The 13,185-nt window shown below is 44.0% G+C and overlaps 1 long non-coding RNA gene across 1 annotated transcript in view; it reads left to right on the forward strand.

Moving 5' to 3' along the window:
* Window positions 1-348: 348 nt before the first annotated feature.
* Window positions 349-13,185, forward strand: part of LOC138301883 (uncharacterized) — a 146,057-nt gene continuing 133,220 nt past the window's right edge. The window contains exons 1-2 of the long non-coding RNA XR_011205139.1: window positions 349-386; window positions 6,775-6,846. This is a non-coding gene — a long non-coding RNA (uncharacterized lncRNA). The remainder of the gene's footprint in view (window positions 387-6,774; window positions 6,847-13,185) is intronic.

Genomic DNA, 13,185 nt, shown 5'->3' on the forward strand with positions numbered 1-13,185 from the left:
TCTGCTTCCCCCGCTACTGGTCCTGTAGCAGTATTCTAGATCACTTAAAGGTTGGCTGCCGGACACTCCAGGGTGGAGTCAGTTAACTAAGTCGGGAGATTAAGGTATAGTACTGCTCCAGGGTGGCTTCGGAAGAGGAGGTGTCTGAGAAGGCAGAGGTAGTGGTGAACCACTGTTGACATCTCAGCGTCAAGGGTGATATTTCAGTCGGTAATGACTTCTAATGTTTTTACCTTGGTGAGGGCGGGGGTGATTAATTGACAAAGGCTGAATGCAGAAGCTTGAGTTGGTATGGTGGTGTGCTTATTGTCAAGCAGCATAAAGCTCAATTTGCTTCCATTTTCTTTTAGGAAATTCCACTCCAAGCAGGGACCATTGCCAGTCAGGTAGGTTTCCTGAGCATGTCATTTGTTTTACTTCCTCATGACCATCCCTAGAATTTGACATCATAAGCACTGAAGTGAGTGCGTGAGTAAGTGGATCAACAAGAGGGGCCCCTTCCAATGAGCTCTGCTGCAAGGGGTGCACTTAAAGAGAGGAAATTGGGCCTTATTCCTCCCCCCTCATCAGTGACAAGAATGGAGGAGGATAAAATTGAATGGACCCCTTCTTTGAATGCAAGGACAAGCCAATCATAGGAGACTTCTTTAGATACTTGTTATGCTTTTCGATGCACAGGACATGGTTCCACATTGGTGTGTAGCACATTGTTTTGTTGGGGTTTATATAGCTCAGCATCCCTGTTGGTTAAGTTTTGATTGCTTGCCTTGCTTATGTTTCAATTAATCAATCAATACTTGTAGAGTGATGCTTATCAGCCAGGGGGTCAAAAGGCGCTGTTGTGGTCATGCTGGTCATTCGACTAGCCAGGTCTTGAGCTCCTTCCTGAATTGCTTCAATGATGCAGCCTGTCTGAGGCTGAGTGGGAGAGTGTTCCATGCCCGGGCGAGCTGCGAGGTAGGAGAAGGATCTGCCTCTGGCAATGTTTTTCCTCATTCTGGGGATGGTGGCGAGAGCGAGATGGGAGGATTAGGGTTGCCTGGCAGGGGTGTAGAAGGTCAGGCAGTGGTTGAGGTAGGCTGGACAATGTTGTGAAGAGCCTTGTAGGAGTGAGTCAGTAGCTTGAAGGTGAAATGTTTATCGATCAGGAGTCAGTGGAGGTCTCTGAGTTGGGCAGATATGTGGCTGTGGCGGGGGATGTCTAGGAGAAGTCCATCTGCTGCGTTCTGGATTCTCTGTAGCCTTGCTTGTAGCTTCTTTGTAATGCCGGTGTAGTGTGTGTTGCCATAGTCCATTTTGCTGCTGAGTAGAGTGAGGGTGACTGTCCATCTAGTCTTGGTGGAGATCCATTTTCAGATCTTCGAAGGCGGCACAGGGTGTGGAAGCAGTCTGATGAGACAGCATTGATTTGACAGGTCATGGAAAACATGGAGTCCAGGATGATGCCCAGGTTGTATGTGTGGTCGGTGGGGTTGGGGGCATTTCCTAGTGCAGTTGGCCACTAGGAGTCGTCTCAGGCAGAGGGCGTGGAGCCGAGTACGAGGATCTCTGTCTTGTCCGAGTTAAGCCTGCTTCCACCCAGGCAGCGACTGCACTCATACCGTTGAAGAAGATTCTCTTGGCTGTTGAGGGGTTGTTGGTCAGGGAGAGGATCAGTTGGGTATTGTCAGAATAGGAGACAATATTTAGTCTGTGTTGTCTGATGATTTTGGTGAGTGGGCCATGTTGATGTTGAAGATGGTCAGGCGTAGGGAGGATCCCTGGGGTACTGGGTTCTTCTGGACAGGATAGAACAAATCCATTCCAGTGCTTAGCCGCGGATGAGGGCATCCTGGAGTCTGGTGCAAAGGGTGGAGTGGGAAACTGTGTTGAACGTGGTGGAGAGATCAAGGAGGATAAGGGCAGCCGTGTCACCGTGGTCTAGTTTGGCAAGGATGTTGTAGGTGGCTGCGAGGAGGGCTGTCTCTGTGTTGTGGTTGCTCCTGAACACCGGACTGTGAGGGGTCTAGGATGTGGTTTGACTTGAGGAACTCAGTCAGGTGCATGTTGATGACCTTTTCTGTTACCTTGGCTGGAGAGGGGAGAAGAAAGGTGGGTTTGTCGTTTTTCATCCGTCTTGGGTCAGCAGAGGGTTTCTTTAGGAACAGGTTGATCTCTGCATATTTCCAGTCAGATGGGAAGGTGGTGGTTTCTGTGGAATGCTTGCATGCTTAATATTCTGGTGGAGCTCTGGTGGAATGGTGGCACTGGCCAGGTTGAAGATGTGGTGTGGGCATGGGTTCAAAGGTGCCCCTGAATGGATGGAATTCATGAGTTTCCAGGTGTCTTCTGTAGAGAGATAGGGGTCCAGTGGTTCAGGGTCTAAGGCGTGGGGTCCTTAGTGAAGCTGGTGGGCAGTGGGTGCGGGTTATGGTTCTTGAATCCTTCGTATTTGTCCTGGACTTTCCGGTGGAAGAAGGTCGCAAGGTTGTCACCGAGGTCTTGAGAGGGGGAGGAGTCCAAGGTGTCTGATCCGGGGTTCATGAATTCCCTGAGTATGGTGAATAGCTCCTTGCTGTTCTGTGTGTTGGTGCTGATGTGTTATTGAATAACTGCTTTCTTGGAAGCTCTGATGCGCTGGTGGTGCATGATGACTGTGTCTTTGTAGGTTGTGTGGTATGTGGTTGTTTGGCTGTTCCTCCATTTTTGTTCCAGTCATCTGCAGTTGCTCCTGGATTCTTCCAGTTCTGTCATGAACCAGTTCGGTTTATTCTGGTGCTGGTTTCCTGTAGGTTTTCTGAGGGGGGCTATGGTGTTGACGTATTCTGTAAACCAGCGGTGCTGGTTGCGTGCTGAGTCGTTCGCGTTTGTGGCATCCAGTGGGGGGGGGGAATGGCTGAGGGCCTCGGTGAGCTGGGCTTCAGTGACTTTGTTCGAGTTTCTGCTCGGGTTGTGGGGGCGTGGTGGCGTACGGTGGTCTTCGTAAAGATGAAATGGATACATCGGTGGTTGTCCCAATGGTGTTCGGAGTTGTGCGAGATAGTGATGTTGTTTCCAGATGAGAAGACGGGGTCGAGTGAGTGGATGGGGAGGTTGACTAGTTGCTTGGGACCAAGGGTGGCGAGATTGTCCAGAAGGGATGTGGTGTTAGGATCATTGCAGTTTTCAAGGAGACAGTTGAGGTCATCAAGTACGATGTAGTCAGTGGAGTTGAGTGCATGGGGGGGAAAAAGTCTGCAAAGGTTTCACTGAACTGGGGTCAGGGTCCAGGTGGTCTGTAGACAAGTATGCCATGAAAGGAGGTGTTCAGGTTGGTATGAATTTGGTAGTGTACGTGTTCGGTGGTGGTTGGCTGCTTCTGCGTTTTACGATGGTGGTTGAGAGGCGGAGGGTGTTCCTGTTGACTGTGGCGATGCTGCTTCATGGTCGATTGACTCTGGCTTTGTGGACAATTTTGTAGACGCTGGGAATGGCAGGTCTGATGCCCGGGGCTGAGGTGGGGGTGATCGAGGTCTCCGTGAGGAAGGTGAAATCAGGGGAAATCGAGTCGAGGAAGTCCAAGACTTTTATGTCGTGCTTGGCAAGGGAGCGGGTGTTGAGGATTACGCACTTGAGATGTCAGTCTTGGCTTAGGGCAGGGCAGTGTGTTGTGCGGCGGCAGGTAAGAGAGCAGGATCGGCAGGAGAAAGGTCAATGAGTGTTCTTTGGATCGGCTTGGTGACAGGCTGAGGATTTTCCATGGTTGAGGGTGTGCAGAGAACTGGCGTCGTACCAGTGGGTGGTGCAGGAACCAGGGTCTATGGCGATGGGCGCAGTCCAACAACAAATGTTGACAGGATTCAGGCAATGTTGACAGGCGTCACAATGGACATGGCATGTTTTTGATGTTGAATTTCAATTCGCGGACTATGAAGATACATATATATGATGTTTTTGAGAAACAAATTGTCCATAATATATATATATGAATTTCAAATTGGAATGATGGTTTTGGATGTACCTTGCAGGGGAAAAAACAATTCTGCTAACTAAACAACAAGTATAAGTGATCTCTCGGAATAAAATGGATCGCTTCATTTACAAAGAGCCTTGAAAAAGTCCTATAACAGGATTAAACACGTGTCGGCTGAATCCTGTCAACATTGGCTGAATTCTGTCAACATTTGTGAGACTGTCTACAGATGGACTTTTCTTGAATTGTCTAAAATTAGGCTGGATGGTTGAATCCTGTCAATACTTGTGAGATTGTCTACAGATGGACTTTTCTTGAATTGTCTAAAATTAGGCTGGATTATACATTAAATTTTTACATCTTTTTAAAACATTGGTATTAGGATTGTCAGGAAGTGTATATTGCAAGGGATATATTTGTGTTGAATAAATAGAGTTATTTATAATATTTTGCCACATATCCGTTCATATTTTTAGCAACTATATCTTTAAATTGTACTTCTGTTTTCTTATTGATTTATGACGATCATTGAATTCATTACTTTGGTTAGTTAGGACTTATATATATGTGTGCTCCACTATCTGTTTTTTTTTATTTGTCATTAACTGGTCTAGATTTCTTTCTATCCAAGCATATGTACTTTGGCAGCAAGTACATGTTTAGGGTTTGAGCATCACTTGTCTACTTAACTAAATTTGCAGGAATGTGCAGCTGAATAATAGTCATTGTTGCCATTTGAACATTGTTTGAGGCTAGGAGCTCCTTTCCTCATTGTATATATATATATATATATATATATATATATATATATATATATATATATGTGTGTGTGTATATATATATACAGGAAGTGCAGAATTATTAGGCAAATGAGTATTTTGACCACATCATCCTCTTTATGCATGTTGTCTTACTCCAAGCTGTATAGGCTCGAAAGCCTACTACCAATTAAGCATATTAGGTGATGTGCATCTCTGTGATGAGAAGGGGTGTGGTCTAATGACATCAACACCCTATATCAGGTGTGCATAATTATTAGGCAACTTCCTTTCCTTTGGCAAAATGGGTTAAAAGAAGGACTTGACAGGCTCAGAAAAGTCAAAAATAGTGAGATATCTTGCAGAGGGATGCAGCACTCTTAAAATTGCAAAGCTTCTGAAGCGTGATCATCGAACAATCAAGCGTTTCATTCAAAATAGTCAACAGGGTCGCAAGAAGCGTGTGGAAAAACCAAGGCACAAAATAACTGCCCATGAACTGAGAAAAGTCAAGCGTGCAGCTGCCACGATGCCACTTGCCACCAGTTTGGCCATATTTCAGAGCTGCAACATCACTGGAGTGCCCAAAAGCACAAGGTGTGCAATACTCAGAGACATGGCCAAGGTAAGAAAGGCTGAAAGACGACCACCACTGAACAAGACACACAAGCTGAAACATCAAGACTGGGCCAAGAAATATCTCAAGACTGATTTTTCTAAGGTTTTATGGACTGATGAAATGAGAGTGAGTCTTGATGGGCCAGATGGATGGGCCCGTGGCTGGATTGGTAAAGGGCAGAGAGCTCCAGTCCGACTCAGACGCCAGCAAGGTGGAGGTGGAGTACTGGTTTGGGCTGGTATCATCAAAGATGAGCTTGTGGGGCCTTTTCGGGTTGAGGATGGAGTCAAGCTCAACTCCCAGTCCTACTGCCAGTTCCTGGAAGACACCTTCTTCAAGCAGTGGTACAGGAAGAAGTCTGCATCCTTCAAGAAAAACATGATTTTCATGCAGGACAATGCTCCATCACACGCGTCCAAGTACTCCACAGCGTGGCTGGCAAGAAAGGGTATAATAGAAGGAAATCTAATGACATGGCCTCCTTGTTCACCTGATCTGAACCCCATTGAGAACCTGTGGTCCATCATCAAATGTGAGATTTACAAGGAGGGAAAACAGTACACCTCTCTGAACAGTGTCTGGGAGGCTGTGGTTGCTGCTGCACGCAATGTTGATGGTGAACAGATCAAAACACTGACAGAATCCATGGATGGCAGGCTTTTGAGTGTCCTTGCAAAGAAATGTGGCTATATTGGTCACTGATTTGTTTTTGTTTTGTTTTTGAATGTCAGAAATGTATATTCGTGAATGTTGAGATGTTATATTGGTTTCACTGGTAATAATAAATAATTGAAATGGGTATATTTTTTTTTTTGTTAAGTTGCCTAATAATTATGCACAGTAATAGTCACCTGCACACACAGATATCCCCCTAACATAGCTAAAACTAAAAACAAACTAAAAACTACTTCCAAAAATATTCAGCTTTGATATTAATGAGTTTTTTGGGTTCATTGAGAACATGGTTGTTGTTCAATAATAAAATTAATCCTCAAAAATACAACTTGCCTAATAATTCTGCACTCCTCTGTATATATATATATATATATATATATATATATATATATATATATACATTGGTGGTGGACCTCCTAGCATACCCTCGCATACATTTCGTTCTTAGATGGTTACCATGAGTGTTGTTCACTGTTAATGGTTTCCAAGCATGTATTACATACTGGAGAGCTCTCTGGAATGTGTCTTGCTGTTGGTTCCCTTGGGATGTTTTCCTTTTACATGGGATAACTGATATATCTTTTCCCACTGGTAATTTCCCTGCAGTGAACCTCTACGTAGGTGTGGGCCTGGTGTGTGCACCCCAGTTGGCTATTACCCAGTTGCATTCAACTGTTGGCAAGTCACCTGAGAAAACTTTTTGTGTTAGTGGGTTATCTAGATCAGGTTTCCAGGTTGGCATTTCACCAATGGAGAAGCGACCTGATCATTTCCCTATTGTTGTTTACTAGGTCTTTGCTCACTCTGGCAGTTTTTGCGAGCAGAGAGATTATTCTAAGCCATAGAGCCCAAGCCTACACTAGGTGAGTGGTAGTTCTTATATAAATAAATAAGAGAGGGGAACACAGGCTAAGGGATATGTGAATATTCTTTGCTATGTTGTCTAATCTTGAGTAAGCTGGGCTTACATGTGAATATTTCCTCATATCTGCTATATACCACACAAACCAAGGAATGTAAACCTATTTTGACTTGTACCTATGAATTTTGACTCTTTACCCCTAGCTTTTACAGTAACTTCCTGGAACGCATCTTAAGCAGAGGGTCCCCCGATGCCATGAGTGGCATTAATGGTGGCTTACTGCTACCACAGAGGGCGCTAAAGGTGAACCTCTGTTTATGTTTTTTTAACTTTTCAAGCTCCACACTTTGAAGCTTATAAAAATACACACATTTGCGTATCAACCAACTTCACAACTTCCCACACCTCTACATAAGATACCATACATTTTGGTATGGACAGGAACCAATGTAGTGTTCATAGATTCGGCGACCTATAATGTACATTAAAAAAGAAATAGGCGCCTTGCCGTTGAGATACACAACATTTTCATTTCACCTACACTTCGCTATCTGCAATTTCACCATATGAAACAACAGTGCAACACTTTGACCTTCATACCCTAGAGCTGTCATTAGACAGTGCCAGTTTTCACAACATCAGCAGATGGCGAACATGGATGGTTCTGTGTCAAAGGAGCGTCTGAGTAGCATTGGCATCGTATCAATCGCTTTCAAAGGGCAGTATCGCTGACATAATGTTTGCAAGTTCCGCTGTGTTGGGAGATACCTCGTAACCCTCCAGACAGGGAGGTATGGGACAGTCGCAGGGCTGAAACCGTAAGTGGGAGAACCAGGGGGTCTCTTGATTCAAGGGTTAAAGTATGATTCCTCAATTTATAAATAAGTAAAGATTGCTTGAATCAAATAGTTTGACAATATCACACAATTAAAGCCAAATAGAAACAATTGTATTTTAAAGCAGGAACAGATAGCATTTTTGCAATTGACTATCAAACTATTTTTTCACCACTTTGGCATAGCCATAGTACACATTTCGTCATTATTTGGACATGCCCTAACCCCCGCTATTCTATCACCAATATAGCCGATTTAGATGCGAAAGCCAAGTTGTTATAATTACAAGTCATTATAACAATCGGAGTTTAAATGTCATTTGTTGTTTCAAAGTAAATGTTTTCAAACGAAATGCAATTTGAGCTAAATCTTTCAAAACTAAATAGTTTCTAACTAATTGTGTCAAGCCATCCGTGTCTCTCGGTGTCTCTCTGTATTTTATTTTAATAGATGTTGTGTTGACACCTAGGCCCTCATTTATACTTTTTTGTGCCGCATTACCGTCATTTTTTGACGCAAAAGTGGCGCAAACTTACAAAATGACCATTTAACCCGGCACAGATGGCAACAATGATTGTATGTTTTTATCTCTTTAATAAGGAGTAACACCCAGCGGCCATTGTTAGTCTTTTATGCTCCTTGGCGCTGAGGAGAATGGTATTACCAACATAAGGATCCTGATATAATTACAGCTGCAAACCTGCAGGTGTCTTGGACAGTCTCAAACCCTGCATCATAGTTGAAGTTTCACTGTAAAGTTTTTGGTTTGGGTCAGCGAACCCGCCTTATTACGGGATTAGTGAGCGGGTAGCAGTAGTTACTCACTGCTGTTTCTGTACTGCCACTACCAGGAAAGAGCTCTTCAAAGTCATGTAACCAGGATGTTTATTCTGCAAACAGGTTGAGCTGGCAATGCAACATCCTCTAACCTCTTCCTCATTACAGGAGATATTTGTGCAAACAAAACACTAATTAAAAAGAAGCAGAATTATCTCAAACCAGTCCGAAGAGCGGTGTTGCCTGCCAGGCTGTGGGACCCTCAAACCAGCCCAGCAGAGCAGGAATCATTCCTTTCCTTTAAGTTGTACTTTATAATTAGTTACTTGCACTATGTTCTACAGTGGCCAACAGGTTCACATGCATTCTTGGAAGTGCCTTACATTCCAAAGTCTTCTGAAACTTAGGCACAGATTGTTTTAAATCAAGAGATAGACGACGTGTATTCCACACTACCTTCCACCACCGGGCATCAAAGATGATTTGAGGAGGTGACCACTAGCACTACATCGCTACTATGAATATAACTATACACTTCCATTTCAGAATTGTCACCAGTGAGCAAAAAACGTTCAGTTTAATGTTAATTGTCAGAATTTAAAAAACATACTTAAAATATCAGGTCAAATAAAATAATGCATAATAAAAATGAGCTTTTGGAATAAATAACTAAATTACTTTTCTGTGGTACTGAACTGAATCGACTTCTGAGTAGTTAACTATTCCCACTGCCATGAACGTCAATTCACCAAAATGGCAGGGCTAGCGGGAATTGCATTATGCATCCTTTGACGCTCAAAGACATCACAGGATTGCCCATTGGTTCAGCCATTATCCACTGAACAGCCTCCTATTTTCTGATTATGTGTTTGACGAAAGTTGAAGTGTGAAGGCTACATAAATTAGGCAGAGCTCACAGACCTCTGTTTGCATCCTGTCCTTGTATTCCTGACTTTTGAAACCAAGCGTGCTAAAGGGAAAGCCACCAGCAGTATTTTGTACTGAGGGCTATCCCTAATTTAAGTTCTTGGGTGATAAATGTCTTCTGCATGATGATGTGCCCCTGCTCTGTGAACATCATGGTATGTCTCCTTAGATTTTGAACTGTTGCCCCAGTGAACACGACATTCAAAGTTTCTACTGAAGACAGTCAATGGAATGGTGTGTGACCCCAGCGGAAAACTTCAAGGTTAGGAGAGGCACAGATAATGCAGGCCTTTGATGGTGACTACTGCTCTCTCACTAGAGTGAGGGAAACTGCCAGGGATGGCAACATTCGACTATACTAGAAGAGACAAGCCTTTTTCTCCTGGCACCTTCAAAAAATAGGTGTCTCTGAGCAAAGGATCTGCTTTGTCCCCTGAGTCCTTTGCTCCATCCGAGGGGACGTGAATGGCACGTTTCGTCTGCATATAGTGGCAGAGTGAGTGAGGGGCTTGTGTGTGTAGTGCTTCACTGGATGGTACCAGCAGTACATCTTGGAGCACCTGTGTGTGAATGAACAACAGGATGGGCCATGTTCATGTCCTGATTATATTCTTTTGTGGATTCAAGGAAGCCTTGGAGCATTCCCCAGCATGGCCTTTGGAGTACGCCAGGGACCAGTAAGCGGAAGGTGTGGGTGTTTCCCCTTTTAAAAGCAAACTCTGTCCCTCCCCTTCATGCATCCCATCATCCAATTGCCCCAAAAGAGGAGTAGTTTCGGGGGGGGGGGTGTTTGGGGTGCTAGACCCCCCATAATAAATGTATTTTGTGATAAATAATTGGGTACAGGTGCTTTCAGTCAGGTCTGATGAGGTATCTGTCAGATTTCACCAGGAATTTTTACCCACACAGACAAAAACACACACACACTCTCTCCCTCTCTCTGTTTGGAAAGACTTAAAAAATGTTGGTTATTTCACAAAATAAAGTGTTTTTCTCTCTTATTGTCCCTATCTGCATTCCTCCCCTTTTCTGCAGCCCTTTAGCCCCTCTTTTGCGCCCTGCTTGTCTTATAATGTATTTTAACATTAGGTGCCAGCGTGATTGTTGGGAAATCTGAAGCTTACACCCCCCCATCATACTAACCAAGATACACCTCTGCCCCGAAAGTGTCACTTACAACTGTATTCTGTAATTAGCTGTGCAGGTAACCCCCCACTATTGAATCTAAAGCAAGGGCTGCCATGGACGCCAATGAGCAGGTGAACTGAGCCCCACTTCAATGGTAATTAGTTGTTAAAGGTCATCTTTTGGCTGCATGTCTCCAGATAAATTCTTCACAACAAACTCCTTATTGGCTTCAGGTAGGTGCAACACAGAAAGAAATAATTACAATGGGGGAAACCACAAGCAGAGGACCACAGAAGAGCAATGAACATGAGGAAAAGATTTTAAAAAGGTGAGAATGAGAGAAAGCAGATGACTTAACAAAAATGAGAAAGAAAGAACAGCAAAAGGAAAGAAGGGAGACAGGAATGCAAGTAACAATGGAAGAAAAAAACAACTTGAAAGATAGAATAAATGGGTGAAAGAGTCACTTGATGGTGGTATGAAATAATGGGCAAATAGAAGGATCAACAGATGAAAGAGTGAAATTATGGAAATATAGAATAATCAGATAGAGAAGAAGGAATAAATGGTTAGATGCAATGACAAATGAATACCGTGAGGATTTGGGCATACTATATGATATGGCTGTGGTGCCTTATCATGCAGTACACTCACAAATACCATCTTGGGGTCCAATCAGGCTCATTTACTTAACCTTACCTTCAACCCTACGTAGCTGTGGCTGTGAGCGGTAAGGCTTGACAAAGGAACTATATGTGAAGCTTTTAACAGCACCAAACAACAACATAAGAAAGTCACTCAATGAGAAAGAAACCCAACACCAAAATATAAAATTAGAGCATCATGTTATCAGTTTTTAAAGTCCTTGATCATTAAAACCCACCAGAGAGTTTCTGGAGATGTTACATTTCTAAACATTAAAAAAACTTTTTAATTAAACTGCAAACAAGTATTGGTCAACAAAAATTGTGAAAACTTTTGAAAAGTTTGAAAGAGTTTGTTCAGCAACTCTGACCCGAGCTGGGCAACCAGTTCCAATAGGGCAGAGCTCTAGAAGGCCAGTATGGAAACTTTGAACAGTTACCTGGCCATCAGATATTTTCCAGCTTTTAGGAGACAACTGCCATAGATAAAAATGGAGTGGTCCTGATGCTGAGGATGCAAAAGTAAAAGATAGTGAAAGATGCTTATAGGTGCTTTTGATGCTGTGTTGTCGACAGGGGTAAGTTCTGGGTGATCCTTCAGTCCACGGGTAGGGTGAGGTGACTTTAGCCACTGAACTTGGAGTTCCATGAAGTCCTTTTTGCGATGGTAGAAGGGCAGCTATGGCAGACCTTCTGTTCTTGTGACACAGCTGTCAGGATGCAAGGCTTTGGTGGGGGCTAGTGTCCTTTTTGGCAATTAATCTAAGAGCAGACAATACCCATGGGTCCAGCAGACACAGATGCAACTTTTGCCTGTCTTGAATAAGTCTCCTGAAGTGGCCAGCAGCAGGTAATGGCAAAATATCTGCAGTTGCTACCAACCTTGTGAATTGAGGTCTTCCAGCTTTAATGTCCCTGGTGCTGTTCCAGGTTGCCAATCAACTGATCCTTGGAGTCACTGCTTTGATCTGGGTCTGGGAATAAACTTTTACCCAAGATAGGAACTCGGGACACGGTCCAAAATCAATTAGCCCAAAGTGCAGCAGGTGTAGTCAGGCCAACATTGCATGCTTCCAGCAGCTGTAAGATGGTCTGCCTTTTGTCCTCTCTCCAGATCCACACTGTACTGAGGAACATGGTGCCAGGGGTGCCATATTTATCCCAGGAAAGAGCCCAGAGGGGACATTGTGGTCACTAGCCAATGGGCTAGGAGGTCCCCTCCTCTTGGGCGATGATCCTGTGATGTGCGGCATCTGGGTATCCCTTAGTGTCACACCCTTGCCCCTTTAAAGATGGCACAGCCCTTTCTCTGTCGCCAGGAGCTCTGTAGCCCATCCTGGAGGTGTGGCTACCTAAGGGCTACACTCCCACAGGTAAACCAGTTCTGGCACTGGTTTTCCCTCTCAGATCCTGTCTCCAACTTGTCTACAGGAACAAAAGGCAGCCTGCCAAGTAGTGTTATCACCATTTGTCCTTCAAAGTCAGCTTCCGCTTTGAAGCTCGTCTGTTGGGCTAACACCCAGTTAGATAGTACCATTCAGAAGTTAGACAGGGTGCGATGCCAGCAGGTAACTCTGTTTTAGCCAAAGAGGCTACTAACTTTCCTCAGCAAAAGGATATTTAAGGTTTTGCTGCTAAGACATATATGAAACTATATACCTTGCTTAATAACATATAGCTCCTTGCCAGAGGGTTCTATAGGTCTGCTTTAGAGGAGACGTACATAATTATTAAGGGACTTTGTCATTAATAGCAATACAAAGTTGAGCTTGCAGTGTGACACTGCTTTTCCAGTCTGCAGTGGCAGCATGTGAACCATGGTTTCACTTTGTCACAGACAGGGTGGCACAATCAGTGCTGCAGCCTGGTCTGGACACTCTGCCTTGCATGCGTACCATATACTAGGGACTTATAAATAAGTAAGTAGTTGCCAATTGGCGACATTCATTTTGACATAATGTTTGCAAAGGGACTGAACACTGTCACAGAGGTCTGGACCGCAGGCCTCAGTGCACTTTCGGACTCAAA

Source organism: Pleurodeles waltl, chromosome 6 (genome assembly GCF_031143425.1).
Source record: "Pleurodeles waltl isolate 20211129_DDA chromosome 6, aPleWal1.hap1.20221129, whole genome shotgun sequence".
In the NCBI taxonomy this organism is placed as follows: domain Eukaryota; kingdom Metazoa; phylum Chordata; class Amphibia; order Caudata; family Salamandridae; genus Pleurodeles; species Pleurodeles waltl.